Source organism: Bos grunniens, chromosome 3 (assembly GCF_055505025.1).
Source record: "Bos grunniens cultivar Pamir isolate PY7600 chromosome 3, Bosgru_T2T1.0, whole genome shotgun sequence".
Classification (NCBI taxonomy): Eukaryota; Metazoa; Chordata; class Mammalia; order Artiodactyla; family Bovidae; genus Bos; species Bos grunniens.
In genome coordinates, this window is record NC_141167.1 from 85607783 (window position 1) to 85624216 (window position 16434).

At 41.2% G+C, this 16434-nt stretch overlaps 1 long non-coding RNA gene across 1 annotated transcript in view; it reads left to right on the forward strand.

The window, feature by feature from the left end:
- The first annotated feature begins 5691 nt into the window (after positions 1–5691).
- LOC147375947 (uncharacterized) overlaps positions 5692–16434 on the forward strand; it is a 40053-nt gene continuing 29310 nt past the window's right edge. Inside the window, exon 1 of the long non-coding RNA XR_015160593.1 lies at positions 5692–6925. This is a non-coding gene — a long non-coding RNA (uncharacterized LOC147375947). The remainder of the gene's footprint in view (positions 6926–16434) is intronic.

Genomic DNA, 16434 nt, shown 5'->3' on the forward strand with positions numbered 1-16434 from the left:
TGTCCCACAATGGCACTTCTCAGACCCAACTCGCCAGCTTAATTAAACATTTTCACTTCTTCAAGTGCTTCAGCTCTTTCTAGTGTCTAATTAATTAATTTATATACATTGGCCATTAGACTTAAAGATCCACAAGGTCATGAGTCTGTCTGTTTTGTTCACCACAATATATGTAGCAATAAGCACAGTGCCTGACACCTATTTGGGAAAATATATGATTTGTTCATTCAGAAAATAGTCTTTAAGTGCCTAATGTGTGTCAAGTTTTATTATTGGTTCTTTGTGATATGGAAATAATATTTTTTAAAAAAGGGACAAAGTTCCTTGCCCTTAAGGAGTGTATATTCTAGTACAGAGAGACAGAATAAACACAGTGAGAAAAGTATATATCTGATGGTGATCAATGCCATAGGAAAAAAAAATATGTGGGGAAGGAGGAGGGAAAGAGAAAGAAAAGAAGAGACAGGGAACGAAAGAAAGGAGAGAGGGGTGGGGAGGGAGGGGGAAAACCAAGTAGGTATTTGGAGGACGAATGCTGCAGCAATGGGAGCAGGCAAGTTCAAATGTCCTGGATGGGCGTACACCTTAAGAGTTCATTGGCCAAAAAGAAGGTCTGTGTGGCTGGAGTGGGAAGAGCCAGAGGAGAGCAGTGAAAGATGAGTGCAGAGACACAAGAGACTCCATCACACAGGGCTGGACAGCCTGAGGGAGCTCCATGAAGGTACCTAACGTGGAGCCACTGGGGTACCTTCAGTGAAAGTAAAAGTGAAGTCGCTCAGTCATGTCCGACTCTTTGGGACCCCATGGACTATAGCCCACCGGGCTCCTCCATCCATGGAATTTTCCAGGCAAGAGTACTGGAATGGGTTGCCATTTCCTTCTCCAGGGGATCTTCCTGACCCAGGGATTGAACCTGGGTATCCCACATTGCAGGCAAACACTTTACCATCTGAGCCACCAGGGAAGTACCTTCAGTAGAGGAGCACTAAGGTGGGACAGGGCTTCCAGCAGTCTTACTCAAGATGCTATGTTGGTAATAGACTGAATGGGAGTAAAGATGGGGGCAAGAGTGCCAGGGAGGAGACTCCTGACACCATCCGGATGATAAACTATGACAGCTCCAACCAGGGTGGTAGCAGAGAGGCTGAATGCCATACAGATTTTGAAGATAGAATTGACAAGGTTTACTAATGAGTGGATGTTGCATATGAGGGGAAGAGGAATCAAGAATGATTCTCATGGGTTTTGGCTTGAGCAAATGAAAAGGTAGGATGGCCACTAAGATGGGGAAGACTGTGGAAGTTGTAGGTTTGAACATATTAATTTTAAGCAACCTATTAGACAATTGAGACATTTTGTGCTGATCAGAGTTACATTTTTTTTTAATTAAAATATCACTTGTCAAAATGCCTCATACCTTTTAGCATGAGTCTCATATTTTTCAAGCCCAAGGCTCTGGCCCTATCCCAGACTTTATAGATGTCGTAAAGCTGTTCTAAGGGGATACATTATTTTGGTACCGTCTGTGATGCCAGATCTCCAGAAGTGCTTCTGTCTAGATATTTACTCTGAGCATCGTTTTAAAAATTTAATAAGCAAAACATTCCTGGGTGTGCAGAAGGACTGGAGCTACTCTTCTCTCTAAAGCTTCCCAAACTCAGAGGTATTAGATGAGGTTTTCTTGGCCAAACCATGTGCCAGGTCCTCTGATAAACCATCTGCTAGGAATCTGTCCTTCCCTCACACTGAGCCAAGCGCTCCAGATGGGGTTGTGAAAGGACGCTAGTCTGGATAACGAAGGCGAAGGGAGAACCATGGGCATGTTTTCAAATCATTGCGCCTGGGCCATCAAGGACATCCTGAGATAATGTCCTTTCAGGCCTTCCTGGAGTGGTCAGATCACTGCTGGCCCAAGGATGGAATATTTAAGCCCAGCAAGCCCCTAAAAGAGCCTCTGTGGGTAAATTGGGGGCAGGTGTTGCCCCCGTGAGTAAAGTGAAAAAAAAAGAAGAAAAGATCACAGAACTCCAACCTGCTGAAAGACAAACATTTTACTGCAAATCTACAATATTAAATGACTAGAGAGAACTTTCTTTTCTTAAAATAACTTGCTTGCTAAGGAAAAAGATGTGCACAGTTCTCAGACTCAAAAGTGCATCCAAGGAAAAAAGCCAAGTTCTATAGACAGTGCATAATCCACCTGCAGCCTCTTGTGACAGGCCTTCGGCGATTAAAATTTTCGTGTCTCTATTTGGAATGGATTTTCCCATCTCAAAGAACTCAAGCAGCAAGGGGTCCAGCTGAATTCCTAGGGTGGTTCTAGACAGTGCCTCTTTTGCTATTCTCATATCGAATGGAGGAACAGGAGGAACCTGATGACTGATTTAAGTGTGTGTATTCAGTGGCTCAGTAGTGTCCAACTCCTTGCAACCCCATGGACTGTAACCCACCAGGCTCCTCTGTCCATGGGATTTCCCAGGCAAGAATACTGGAGCAGGTTCCCATTTCCTTTGCCAGAGGATCTTCCTGACCCAGGGATTGAACTCACGTCTTCTATGTCTTCTGCTTGGCAGGCAGATTCTTTACTGCTGAGCCACCAGGGAAGCCCGCCCAGTGTAGGAGTGGCCATCGAATGACAAGCCTGGTTTCTCTAAGAATTAGTTCCCAAGACTGATTAGCAACAAGATTTCCAAACCCTTCAGGGGAAAAGGCAACAGCAATGAAATGAGGATAAAGCTCTTCAAATGTTCAAATGATAACATGCATTTGAACATTTAGGATCACTATAAGTTTACTGTTTAAAACTTCTTTCATTTAGAATAGTTAAGTAATGCACTGGGTAAATAAGAATAGCTGGAGTGATTTTTATTAGTAAATGTATCAAATAACATGATACTCTCTTCTACTTAAATCTCAAAAATCAGTGTAAATAGTTCAGGTAGATTCTGTTTTCATCAGTATCTAGGAGTTCAAGTGGGGAGCCCTCTAGAGCAATGCATAAGAATATCAGAGGGAGTAGTTACTTGTAGAAAACATGCTCGTGTCTCCCAGCCTGGAAACTGATCCACTGCAAGTATAAGGCCCACATCTCTATACCCATAAAGATACCCAGGGGAGCATGGGGATGCTGCAGCTTCACTGGTGCAGATAAATGTTTTGAATGAATCGATGCATATTCACCATGAAGTACATTTGTAAATTTGTCTGTGATGGTAGGTGGCAATGACCCTGTCCTGAAAATCACTCTGGAATCATGCCCACAACACTGACATGCTAATCATGTGTTTTGAGGTCTAACCAGAGAGGCAGCAGGGCATGAGGTTACAGGAGGCTGGGGTCCTGGCTGGGTCACTTGCTAGCTGTGTGACCTTGAGCAAGTGAAGAAAACTTTATGTACCTGATCTATTCACTTATAAAGTGAAGAGTAGTAATTGTATAGCTCTTGGAGGAAAGTAAAGATGGAATGGTTAGTATGTACAGAGCATTTTCTCCAGTTCCCAGCCCATAATAAGGGCTGTATAGTGTTTGCTATCTCAATATCCCTGTCATTGTTGACAGAGATGAGGATTCTATACCGACTCTGGCAAGAAATGGATTAAAAGGATGCAGGCAAACAAGTTGCCAACAGTGTCCCATATCTTCAAATGATGTCACCAGAGGATGCAGGAACCAGGGCAGAACAGGAAGTCACAGCGCAGCTTGGGCACTTTTAGACTCTGCTGTGCAGGGGGAATGAACTGGCCGAGCTTCGTGGCTAGAGAACAAAGAGGGAGTCCAGAGGGCTTTTTGTCTTTTACAGAAGCTGAAACATGGCAGTATCATTCTCTCTTCCAGCATCCTCCACCAAAAAAGAAAACAACTCTAAGGATTTGTGGCACCAATGTGTAAAGTGTAGAAAAACATGAAATTCTCAGCTTTTTCTTAATCTGCTGATGTTCAGGACAAACATAACCCATTTAAAGATTTTGCATTTTAATGATCTTAGTAGCTTGAGCCATATAAAATTGCTGATTTGTGGATCAAAGAAGATAAACTATCAGCAGTTTTCATAGGGGTCAGTTCATAATATGCCCAGGACACTGCTATTCTGTGCAGTACACTTTAATTGTTATTTTTTATGCTTTGTACTCAAGGGAAAATTTATTAAAGGGCATGTTTACAAAGATGTGTAAGAAATAAAAACATTTCAGGGCTGACCTTTGGCTACATAAAGATTGAATTTGCATAAAACTTCCAACCATTTTGTCTAGCTAATACCTGAAACTTCTAAAATTGGAACGGACTTTAGGGAATGAAAACCTTTTCTAAACTTTTTTTTTAATGATGAAACTGAGGTCTGGGACTTCCCTGATGGTCCAGTGGTTAAGACTCCATGCTTCCAAAGCAGGGGATGTGGGTTCAGTTCCTGGTTGGGGAACTAAGATCCTGCATGCCTCGTGGCATGGCCAAAAAAGAAAAGGGAGGAAAAAAAGCAGGTATAGAGAGGATTTTCTCTTGTGAGAAAACTGAATCTCTATTGTCTGAGAATTTGTCAGGGTGTGTTCATAAAGAAGCTACATTCATGGTGTGGATAATACAGGTCTGAGCAGATTTGCTCTGACCACCTTCTTCTTAGCCAGGTTCCTGATTCTGGGTATGATAAAGCTTGGGAGAAAAATCCTTCTGTATCTAAGAACTCTCTGACCCCCTAAATCAAGTGACACTGCCAAGTTACAATCAAGTTACAATGTCCAGGAAAGAAATATTAAAAAAGAAGGTGTTGGGGCATCTATCTTGCTTCCATATTAGGTACCTGATGTTACCCCTGCTTTACAGGAAACAGGTTCAGAGAAGATGCCTGCACCCACACTGTCCGTATTCAGTTCAGTTCAGTCGCTCAGTCATGTCTGCATGCGACCCCATGGACCGCAGCACGCCAGGCCTCCTGTCCATCACCAACTCCCGGAGTTTACTCAAACTCATGTCCATTGAGTCCGTGATGCCATCCAGCCATCTCATCCTCTGTCATACTCTTCTCCTCCCGCCTTCAATCTTTCCCAGCATCAGGGTCTTTTCAAATGAGTCAGTTATTCGTATCAGGTGGCCAAAGTACTGGAGTTTCAGCTTCAGCATCAGTCCTTCCAATGAATATTCAGGACTAATTTCCTTTAGGATGGACTGGTTGGATCTCCTTGCAATCCAAGGGACTCTCAAGAGTCTTCTCCAGCACCACAGTTCAAAAGCATCAATTCTTCGGCACTCAGCTTTCTTTCTAGTCCAACTCTCACATCCATACATGACTACTGGAAAAACCATAGCCTTGACTAGATGGACTTGTGTTGGCAGAGTAATGTCTATATTAGCTTATAAAGAAGGGGCCACCTTCCTGAGGGCTTCCAAATCTCAACTGAGTGTATCTGATTGGGAGAATGGCCACAGGAGAAACCTGGCCTCAAGGAGTTTTGAGAATGCAGTGAGTATTGAAAATCCACCTCCCGAACTGAAAAAGCACAAAATAGAGATCAAGGCAATCCTTGGAGGAGGCACTGTAGGGAATGCGTTATACGAATTGGTTTTGGCATCTTTTCCTGGCCAATAACTGGCACCCCACTCCAGTACTATTGCCTGGAAAATCTCATGGACGGAGGAGCCTGCTAGGCTGCAGTCCATGGGGTTGCGAAGAGTCGGACACGACTGAGCGACTTCACTTTCACTTTTCACTTTCATGCATTGGAGAGGGAAATGGCAACCCGCTCCAGTGTTCTTGCCTGGAGAATCCCAGGGACGGGGGAGACTGGTGGGCTGCCATCTATGGGGTCGCACTGAGTCGGACACAACTGAAGTGACTTAGCAGCAGCAGCAGCATGGCCAATAACAGGGGCATAGCCCCATGGGCTTAAACCAGCCCTGGTTTATTTCTTCGGTTGACAGTTTGGTCATTTCTTTAAGTACAGTTGAGCCTTGAAACACATGGCTTGAACTACAAGCCCACTTACATGTATATGTATATTTTTTCCCCAAAAAATGCTTCCCTGGATTTCTCTAGTGGTCCAATGGCTAAGAATATGCCTTCCAATGCAGAGAGTGCAGGTTCGATCTTTGGCTGGAGAGCTAAGATCCCACATGCCGAGGAGCAACCAATCCTGCACATTGCAACTACTGAACCCATGCACTCTGGAGCCTGTTTGCCACAACTAAGACCTGACAAAGACAAAAATTTTTAAATACATATACACATGGGTAAATTGGGGGGATATTTGTGACAGTTTGAAAAAACTTGCAGACAAACCCTGTGGCCTGAAAATATTGAGAAAATTAAGAAAAAGTTATGTATGTGAATGATATTTAACATAAAATTAATAATGTTAGTTTTCTTACTGTTTCATAACTTTGCTTTCAAAAAATTACATTATATGGTTTGCCTCTCTCATAATTGTGAAACTGAGGGTTAAATCCATTTCATCTGCCCTCCCTAATCAAGGAGGATTTACATGTCCTCCTATCGGCACCATAATCTAAGCAATAAGATGTTTTCCTGGGGTTGCTTTGTAGTGATTTGGAGCCAGTTGCGTCTGGTTGGAGCTGAACTGGTTAAGACTGGATAGGACCGCCCACCCTTCAACTGGGCTTGTGCGAGTGACCTTTGCAGGCGCCCCACCTGTAGGCTGGTTACGCCTGCGCAGAATCACCCGTTACTTCACCTTTCTCAAATCATTATCCTTGCATCCCCGGGGCGTCCCACTCCTCAGCCCTCAGTGCTGCTTGATTCCTCCCGCACTCCCTCACCTTCGGAGGAGAGGGTTTGTTCTCCCATCTCATGGGTTCACTGCCTTGTGAATAAACCCCCCCTGCTGCAAACCTTGGCGTCTGGGCGTTTTTGGCTTGCTGTGCATCGGGCAAGTGGAACCTGGTTCTATAACAATTGAAGAAACTGCGTATCTTCACAGCTAAGTGTTTTTTGTTTAATGTAACATGTTTCTAGTATGATATTATGAGTATGGCTATAATACTGCATTGCCTTAAAAATCTTATAATGATTCATTCATTAGTATATAGGCTAAGCTACCATGAAGCTAATCGTATGAATCATACTAGGCTTCCATAATGCATGTTACCATTTCATCATTATCAATGCATGAATCATTACATCTGTAAATACAAGTTTTTCACGTTATTTTTTTCATTTTTGATGCCTTATGTTAGTAATATATGTAACATTGACTATCTTTTGTATCACAAGACAGTGTTGATGTAGGTACTGACTATCCTTGTGAAGAGGTGACGAATCACAGTACCGATAAATAGAATACAGTTCTCATAAATATACTTTCTTATGATTTTCTTAAAACATTTTCTCTAGTTTTATTGTAAGAATATAAGTATATAATACATGTAATATATAAAGTATGTGTTAAGTGTTTTATCAGTAAGATTGCTGGTCAAGAATATAAGTATATAATACATGTAATATATAAAGTATGTGTTAAGTGTTTTATCATCAATAAGATTGTTGGTCAACAATATAAGTATATAATACATGTAATATATAAAGTGTGTGTTAAGTGTTTTATCAGTAAGATTGCTGGTCAACAATATGAGTATATAATACATGTAATATATAAAGTATGTTTTAAGTGTTTTATCAGTAAGATTTCTGGTCAACAGACTACCACTAGTTTAGTTTTAAGGGAGTCAATTGACTGGGGGCGGGTAGGGGGTTGGGTGAACTAATCCCCACATTGTTCAAGGGAAAACTATGTATGAGAAGGTGCTGGGGTAGATAGGAAGAATACCCTAGCAAAATCGGATATTTTTAGGGGAAATGGGTGCTGGGTAGCCAGCTGACAGATCCCGAGTACCGTAGCGCATGCCACTGTTGGGTACCTATGTTTTGATTTTTCAGTCTTATGAGTTGGCTGTCTCTACCTCTGTACGCATCTGCGATTGTTTTCCTGGAACAAATTCTTAATGTTGAGTTGCTGGGTCAAAGTAGACGAACGTTTGATTTGGTCTTGATAAGCTTTCTGGAAGAAAGTTTGTTTCCTGGCAGGCCGTGCCTCCTTACGCTGGGAGCTGCACGTGTTCACACACGACGTGCAGCTGTGTTTTAAGTTTTGCTAATTTGATAGGTAAACGCCTGTGCTCCTCAGATAACACTTCACAGTGGTGCACTAGGGTGTGTGAGGCCACAGGAAAAAAATGTCACATCTTTGTGCAGCTGCAGTTCTTTTAGATTTACAGAAGCTGTTTTATATTTCTTGATACCTGACACAAAATGAAAAATCCATACAAATTTTACTGATAAAACATGAATCTTCAAAGAAATTTCCTGTTTACAATGGGATGTCCCTATCATCTCCTCCTTCCCAAGAGTCTCCCTAATTCCAGAAATTCACTTTCCTCTGCATTTAGTGACCTTGGTAGAAATCTTGAAATAATTGTCCTTCACTGGGAAATCATGAAATCTTGGTAGAAATCTTGAAATAATTGTCCTTCACTGGGATTCTCTGATTATAGTCATTGATTAAATCTGTGAAGATGCAGATAATGCTGACCCTGAGTATAAAAGTCATATTCAGAGGCAAGAAGTAGAAGAAGGAGCAAATGGAAAGAAGATGCTAAAACCTGACATCTGAGGACAAGTAGTTTCAACAAGGACAAAGAAATTACTCCAGAGGTTTAATGCTAGAACCATAGCCTACCAGTTCTAGAGATAGATAGAATCCAAGGCTCCTGCTTTTTTGCCACAGGAAATCCCAGCCTACAATGGCCAGCAGGTGGCAGGGAGATGAAGCCTGCCTACTGCATGTCCCACCACCATAGGGAAACCCTTGTTAAAACAAGCCACAGTCTCTTTGTGATTGTTGAATGGTATTTGGTTAAAATGGTATAAATTGTCTTATTCATTGGAATCATGTGGTATTTGGAATACAGTGATATTCAGTGAAAACTCCAGTGGTAAATGGGGAAAAGGTAGTATCCAGTTAAACTCATTTAAGAATACCAAGTGTCATTGTGAAGGCATTGTTCATGGGTATTGTGTGCTTCAATTATCCTAATGACCAAACAACTGTTTTCTGGTTTATTCTAAATGTAGGAGTCCCCAAACAATTCAATTTTATTTGATGCAATGCAGCTAAATTAAGTCTGTGTCCTTATAGCTCTTAAAGACAAAATACAGACAGACAGACATTCAAGCCAAGTGATTTTCGTCTGAATGAATACTTAACACATCAGGGTTAGCAAGATAGTAACCAATAGAGCTTGACTACATATTACTGAGTGAAGAGCACCCTTTCAGGTATGTTCATGCAGGAATATGTCTCTAATAACATGTAATAGCATAGTGCTTATGTCTGGGATATGATTACTTTTCTCCCCAGTAAACCTGGATTCAGTAGTCTATGTGGACATTCTCTTTGCCTCTGGATCCACTTTTTACCCTGCCCATAGGCAGCAGATCTTTATGGACAGCACTAAACAGAGGCCCTTGACCTCTGGCCTGTGATAGTTTGTGAGAGGCCCTGGAAGGGATGGAAGGGTAGAAGACATTGAAGCAAAGGTATTTGTTCCCCAGATCTCTCCATTGGGTGTAGGTTGGCAGTGACTCATCTTAGGCCCTCTCCCCAGCTTCCTCCAGCAGTTCGAGTTCCTGAAACCACTCATTACTCTTGCTCCTTTGAGCCCTGTTCTGCATTGCTTCAAGTCCGGAGATGCTTCCCAAAGCTTCAGTGGTATCCTTTAACCCTGCCCTGGGCTCTGTAAACAGTCTCTCCATTAGTCATGTGCCTTATGTTCCTTGCTGGGAGGTGACAAATGCAGCTCTTGTAGATTCTGTCAAGCAGCTTGAAATGTAATTCCATGAAACGCACAGGAAAAGCACTCAATTCCCCCAATCCACCCTCCAAATAGAAATGAGCACTTGACCAACCAAGAATTTATTTGGGTTCTTGAAAATGTTTTTGCTTTCAGAGATGACTCCTTATAAAATGGGTCATCCTGTTCATGACTTGGTGTCCTTTCCAGTTGTACCCCAAGAGATTGATAATTAGCACTGATAACACAAACTTCATCTCTGAGGCCAATGGTATTGCTTTTATTGGAGGAGGTGCGGGGGGAAGGGAGTGCCTGATAATAAGGGGGAAAAAATCTGACATTCAAGAACAAGTGTTAACACACATTCCGTAAAGAACAATTAGTGTCACTACCACTACACTCCTCACTCTGGTGCAATAAAACATTAAATCCTTGACTGTCCTTCTGATGTCTAGTAACTGAACATGAAAAATCCAAAGTTGCTTGAAATTTTTACAACTAAATACATTCCTTGCCTTTCTCGTAATCAGTCTCAAGAAGCAAAGTAAAATGCTTTCAGATCCTTCTTATATGAGAACTTACAGAGCTACTATGAGAACATGTAGATGGTCAGGGCATTAGATATTGGACATAGTGAAAGTTAGTCATGGAGAATTTTAGGTAGTCAATCTGCCAGAGAAGTGGAGTCACTATGAATACCATGAGATAAGAGCGAAGACGAGCTAGAGACACCGTGAAGGGGTATCAGGAGGAACTGTATGTAACCTCCCGGGTTCTCCTGTGCTTGTTCAGCACCATTTATCTAACATGACTTTTTCTGGGAGTAATGGCCACTGTTTTCTTTCTTCTAGACCTCAGGCAAGTTCCTTGGTTGACTATCACTTAGAAGCATTCAGAAAAGGGGATTCTAGGCCATGTGTTTCCCAAATTAGCCAAATCAATAAAGCATAATCCAGCCCAGTTCATTCCTGTTCAACTATACATTCCTCATCAAGCAAATTTAACTTCTAAATAAAGACAGTAGAGAAAATAGAAAAACCATGGTTCTGCCTAACATGGTTAACATGGTACAATTATTTGAAAGTGTTCAACCTCTCCTCCAGAAAGGACATATGCAAAATCTCCTACGCTACTTTATCTGCCTTTTGGTGGCATTCATTCCTCTTCGAACTGAGTCACTCCCACTCTGATAGCCTGTAACTTAAATATTGAGATGTGAGGTTAATTGCTATGAATATATCTTATGTTCGATAGTACAAAAACTAGTTAAATATGTCTGTCATTTATATGAATACATTTATATTAAAGCAACAGATTTATCACTATTTTATTCCTCATTTCTGCAACTTGCCATGTGATTATAACTGGTATTTCTAACTTCATCCACTATTTATTCCCTATTCATATAATTTTTCTTAGCTGGTCATAGTTCCTTGATGGGTTCAGTTCAGTTCATTTCACTCGCTCAGTTGTGTCCGACTCTTTGTGACCCCATGAATCGAAGCACGCCAGGCCTCCCTGTCCATCACCAACTCCTGGAGTTTACCCAAACTCATGTCCATCGAGTCTGTGATACCATCCAGCCATCTCATCCTCTGTCGTCCCCTTCTCCTCCTTCCCCCAATCCCTCCCAGCATCAGGGTCTTTTCCAGTGAGTCAGTTCTTCACATGAGGTGGCCAAAGTATTGGAGTTTCAGCCTCAGCACCAGTCCTTCCAATGAACACCCAGGACTGATCTCCTTTTGGATGGACTGGTTGGATCTCCTTGCAGTCCAAGGGACTCTCAAGAGTCTTCTCCTTGATGGGTAGGAGTCTCTAAACTTTATGCATGAAGGGTTTGAACATTTTATACTGTCCTGATGTAGCTTTTCATTAATTTTTGTCACAGGTTATATGAATACTAATACACATCTCAGGGGAGCTCTGGTTCTTTTTTCTTTACCTTATTATTTTGTATTGGGGTATAGCCAATTAACAAACAATGCTGTGATAGTTTCAAGTGAACATAGAAAGGATTCAGCCATAGGAATACATGTCTCCATTCTCCCCCAAATCCCCCTCCCATCCAGGCTGCCACATAACATTGAGCAAAGTTCCTTTTGCTATACAGTAGGTCCTTGTTGGTTATCCACTTTAAATAAAGTCGTGTGTACATGTCTGTCCTAAACTCTGTAACTATCCCTTCCCCCCATCCTTCCCCCTAGCAACCATAAGTTCATTCTCAAAGTCTGTGAGTCTGTTTTTTAAGTTCATTTGTATCATTTCTTTTTAGAGTCCATATATAAAGGATGTCATATGATATTTCTTCTTCTCTGACTTCATTCAGTATGACACTCTCTAGATCCATCCATGTTCATGAAAATTGCATTATTTCAGTCAAAGGGCTGAGCAATATTACATTGTATTAATATACATGTACCACATCTTTATCCATTCCTCTGTCAATAGACGTTTAGGACCTTTGCTTCCACGTCTTGGCTATTGTAAACAGTGCTGCAATGAACACTGGGGTGCTTGTATCCTTTGGATCATGTTTTTCTCCAGATAGATGCTTAGTAATGGGGATATGCATATATGCTTATGCAGGGTCATATGGTAGCTCTGTTTTTAGTCTTTTAAGGAATCTCTATACTGTTTTCCATAGTGGCTGTACCAATTTACATCCCCACCAACAGTGTAGGAGGGTTCCCTTCTCTCCGTACCCTCTCCAGCATTTATTGTTTGTGGATTTTTTTGATGATAGCCATTCTGGCTGGTGTGAGATTATATCCCATTATAGTTTTGATTTGCATTTCTCTAATAATTAGCAATATTAACATTTTTTCATGTGCCTGTTGGACATTTGTAGGTCTTCTTTGAAATGTCTGCTTAGGTCTTTGGCCCATTTCTTTTTACTGGGTTATTTGTTTTGATGCTGTTAAGTGTCATGAGCAGTTTGTAAATTTTGGAGACTAATCCCTTGTTGGTCACATCATTTGCAAACATTTTTTCCCAATTTGTGGGTTGTTTTTTCATTTTGCTTATTGTTTCCTTTGCTGTGCAAAAGCTTTTAAGTTTAAGTAGGTCCCATTTGTTTCCTTTTGTCTTTATTTCCATTATTTTGAGAGATAGATATTAAAAAAAAAAACATTACTACAATTTAAGTCAGAGAATATATTGCTTAAGTTTTTCCTCTAGGAGTTTTATAGTATCTCTGATCTCACATTTAGGTCTTTAGTCCATTTTGAGCATATTTTTGTGTGTAGAGTTAAGGAATGACCTCATTTAATTTCCTTACATGTGGCTGTCTAGTTTTCCCAGCACCATTTGTTGAAGAGACTGTCTTTTCAACATTGTATGCTGCTGCTGCTGCTGCTAAATCACTTCAGTCGTGTCTGACTCTGTGCGACCCCAAACACAGCAGCCCACCAGGCTCCTCCATCCCTGGGATTCTCCAGGCAAGAACACTGGAGTGGGTTGCCATTTCCTTCTCCAATGCATGCATGCATGCTAAGTTGCTTCAGTCATGTCTGACTCTGTGCGACCCTATGGACAGCAGCCCACCAGGCTCCTCTGGCCACAGGATTCTCCAGGCAAGAATACTGGAGTGGGTTGCCATTTCCTTCTCCATCCAACATTGTATAGTCTTGTCTCCTTCATCACAGATTAATTGACCATAAGTGCATGGGTTTATTTCTTGATTTTCTGTCCTATTCCATTGATCTATATTTCTGTTTTTGTGCCAGGACCATATTGTTTGGATGAATGTACCTTTGTAGTATAGTCTGAAGTCAAGGAGCCTGATTCTTCCAGCTCTGTTTTACTTTCTCAAGATTGCTTTGGCTATTTGGGGTCTTTTGTGTCTCCATAAAAATTTTGAGGCTTTTTTTCTGTTCTAGTTCTGTGAAAAATGCCATTGGTAATTTGATAGGGTTTGCATCAAATCTGTAAATTGCCTTGGGTGGTATAGTCATTTTGACAATACTGATTCTTCTAATCCATGAACATGGTATATCTATCCATCTGTTTGTGTCATCTTCAATTTCTTTCAGCAGCATCTTGTAGTTTTTGGAGTCCAGGTTGTCTCCTTAGACACAAACCTAGATTTATTCCTATTTATTTTTATTCTTTTTGATGTGATGATAAATGGAATTGCTTCTTGAGTTGTTCTTTCTGGTCTTTCGGTTGGTATTTAGGAATACAACAGATTTCTGTGTATTAATTTTGTAGCCTGCAACTTTACCAAATTTATTGAGTTCTAGTAAGGCAATGGCACCCCACTCCAGTACTTTTGCCTGGAGAATCCCATGGACAGAGGAGCCTGGTGGGCTGCAGTCCATGGGGTCGATAGAGTTGGATAAAACTGAGCAACTTCACTTTCACTTTTCACTTTCATGCATTGGAGAAGGAAATGGCAACCCACTCCAGTGTTCTTGCCTGGAGAATCCCAGGGACAGGGAAACCTGGTGGGCTGCACAGAGTCGAACACGACTGAAGCGACTTAGCAGCAGCAGCAGCAGTTTTCTGGTAGCATCTTTGTATCTTGTATGTATAGTATCATGTCATCTGCAGACAGAGTTTAATTCCTTTTCCAATATGGGTTCCCTTTGCTTCATTTCCTTCTCAGATTGCTGTAGCTAGGATTTCCAAAACTATGTTGAATAAAAGTGGTGAGGGTGGACATCCTTGTCTTGTTTCTGATCTTAGAGGAAATACTTTCAGCTTTTCACCAATGAGTATGTTGTTAGTTGTAGGTTTGTCATTGTAAGTATTATGTTGAAGTATGTCCCCTCTGCTTATTTAACTTGTACGCAGAGTACATCATGAGAAACGCTGGTCTGGAAGAAACACAAGCTGGAATCAAGATTGCCGGGAGAAATATCAATAACCTCAGATATGCAGATGACACCACCCTTATGGCAGAAAGTGAAGAGGAACTCAAAAGTCTCTTGATGAAAGTGAAAGTGGAGAGTGAAAAAGTTGGCTTAAAGCTCAACATTCAGAAAACGAAGATCATGGCATCTGGTCCCATCACTTCATGGGAAATGGATGGGGAAACAGTGGAAACAGTGTCAGACTTTATTTTTCTGGGCTCCAAAATCACTGCAGATGGTGACTGCAGCCATGAAATGAAAAGACGCTTACTCCTTGGAAGGAAAGTTATGACCAACCTAGATAGCATATTCAAAAGTAGAGACATTACTTTGCCAACAAAGGTCCGTGTAGTCAAGGCTATGGTTTTTCCTGTGATCATGTGTGGATGTGAGAGTTGGACTGTGAAGAAAGCTGAGCGCCGAAGAATTGATGCTTTTGAACTGTGATGTTGGAGAAGACTCTTGAGAGTCCCTTGGACTGCACAGAGATCCAATCAGTCCATTCTGAAGGAGATCAGCCCTGGGATTTCTTTGGAGGGAACGATGCTGAAGCTGAAACTCCAATACTTTGGCCACCTCATGCGAAGAGTTGGATCATTGGAAAAGACTGTGATGCTGGGAGGGATTGGGGGCGGGAGGAGAAGGGGACAACAGAGGATGAGATGGCTGGATGGCATCACTGACTCGATGGATGTGGGTCTGGGTGAACTCCAGGAGTTGGTGATGGACAGGGAGGCCTGGCGTGCTGCAATTCATGGGGTCACGAAGAGTCGGACATGACTGAGCGACTGAACTGGACTGAACTGATATTCCCTCTATGCCCACTTTCTGGAAAGTTTTTAATCATAAATAGTTGCTGAATTTTGTCAAAAGCTTTTTCTGCATTTATTGAGATGATCATGTGATTTTTATTCTTCAGTTTGTTGATGTGGTGTATTACATTGATTTGTGGGTATTGAAGAATTCTTGCATCCCTGGGATGACTTTCACTTGATCATGTTGTTTGATCTTTATAATGTTGTGTTGGATTTGGATTGCTAGTATTTTGTTGAGGATTTTTGCATCTATGTTTGCCCTGTAATTTTCTTTTCTTCTTTTTTTATGGCACCTTTGCCTAGTTTGGTATCAGGGTGATGATGGACTCATAGAATGAGTTTGGACATTTTCCTTCTTCAACTTTTGGGAACAGTTTCAGAAGGATATGTATGAACTCTTCTCTAATTGTTAGAATTTGCCTGTGAAGCCATAAGGTCCTGGACTTTTCTTTGTTGGGAGATTTTTTTTTTTTAATCACAGTTTCAATTTTAGTGCTTGTAATTGGTCTGTTCATATTTTCTCTTTCGTCCTGGTTCAGTCTTGGGAGGCTGTATCTTTTTAAGAATATGTCTGTTTCTTCCAGGTTGTCCATTTTGTTGGCACACAGTTGCACATAGTAGTCTCTCATCTTTTGTATTTCTGTGGAGTCAGTGGTAACATCTTTTCATTTCTAATTTCACTGGTTTGAGCACTTGCCCTTCTTTTCTTGGTGAGCCTGGCTAAAGGTTTATCAATTTTATTTTTTCAAAGAACCAGCTTTTAGTTTTCTTAATCTTCACCGTTGTTTTCTTTGTCTCTAGTTCATTTCTTTCTGCTCTGATCTTCTACTAACTTTAGGTTTTTCGTGTTCTTCTTTCTCTAGTAGTTTTATGTGTAAGTTAGGTTGTTTGAGATTTTTCTTATTTTCTTGAGGCAAGATTGCATTGCTATAAACTTCCTCGTAGAACTGTTTTTGCTGCGTCTCATAGGT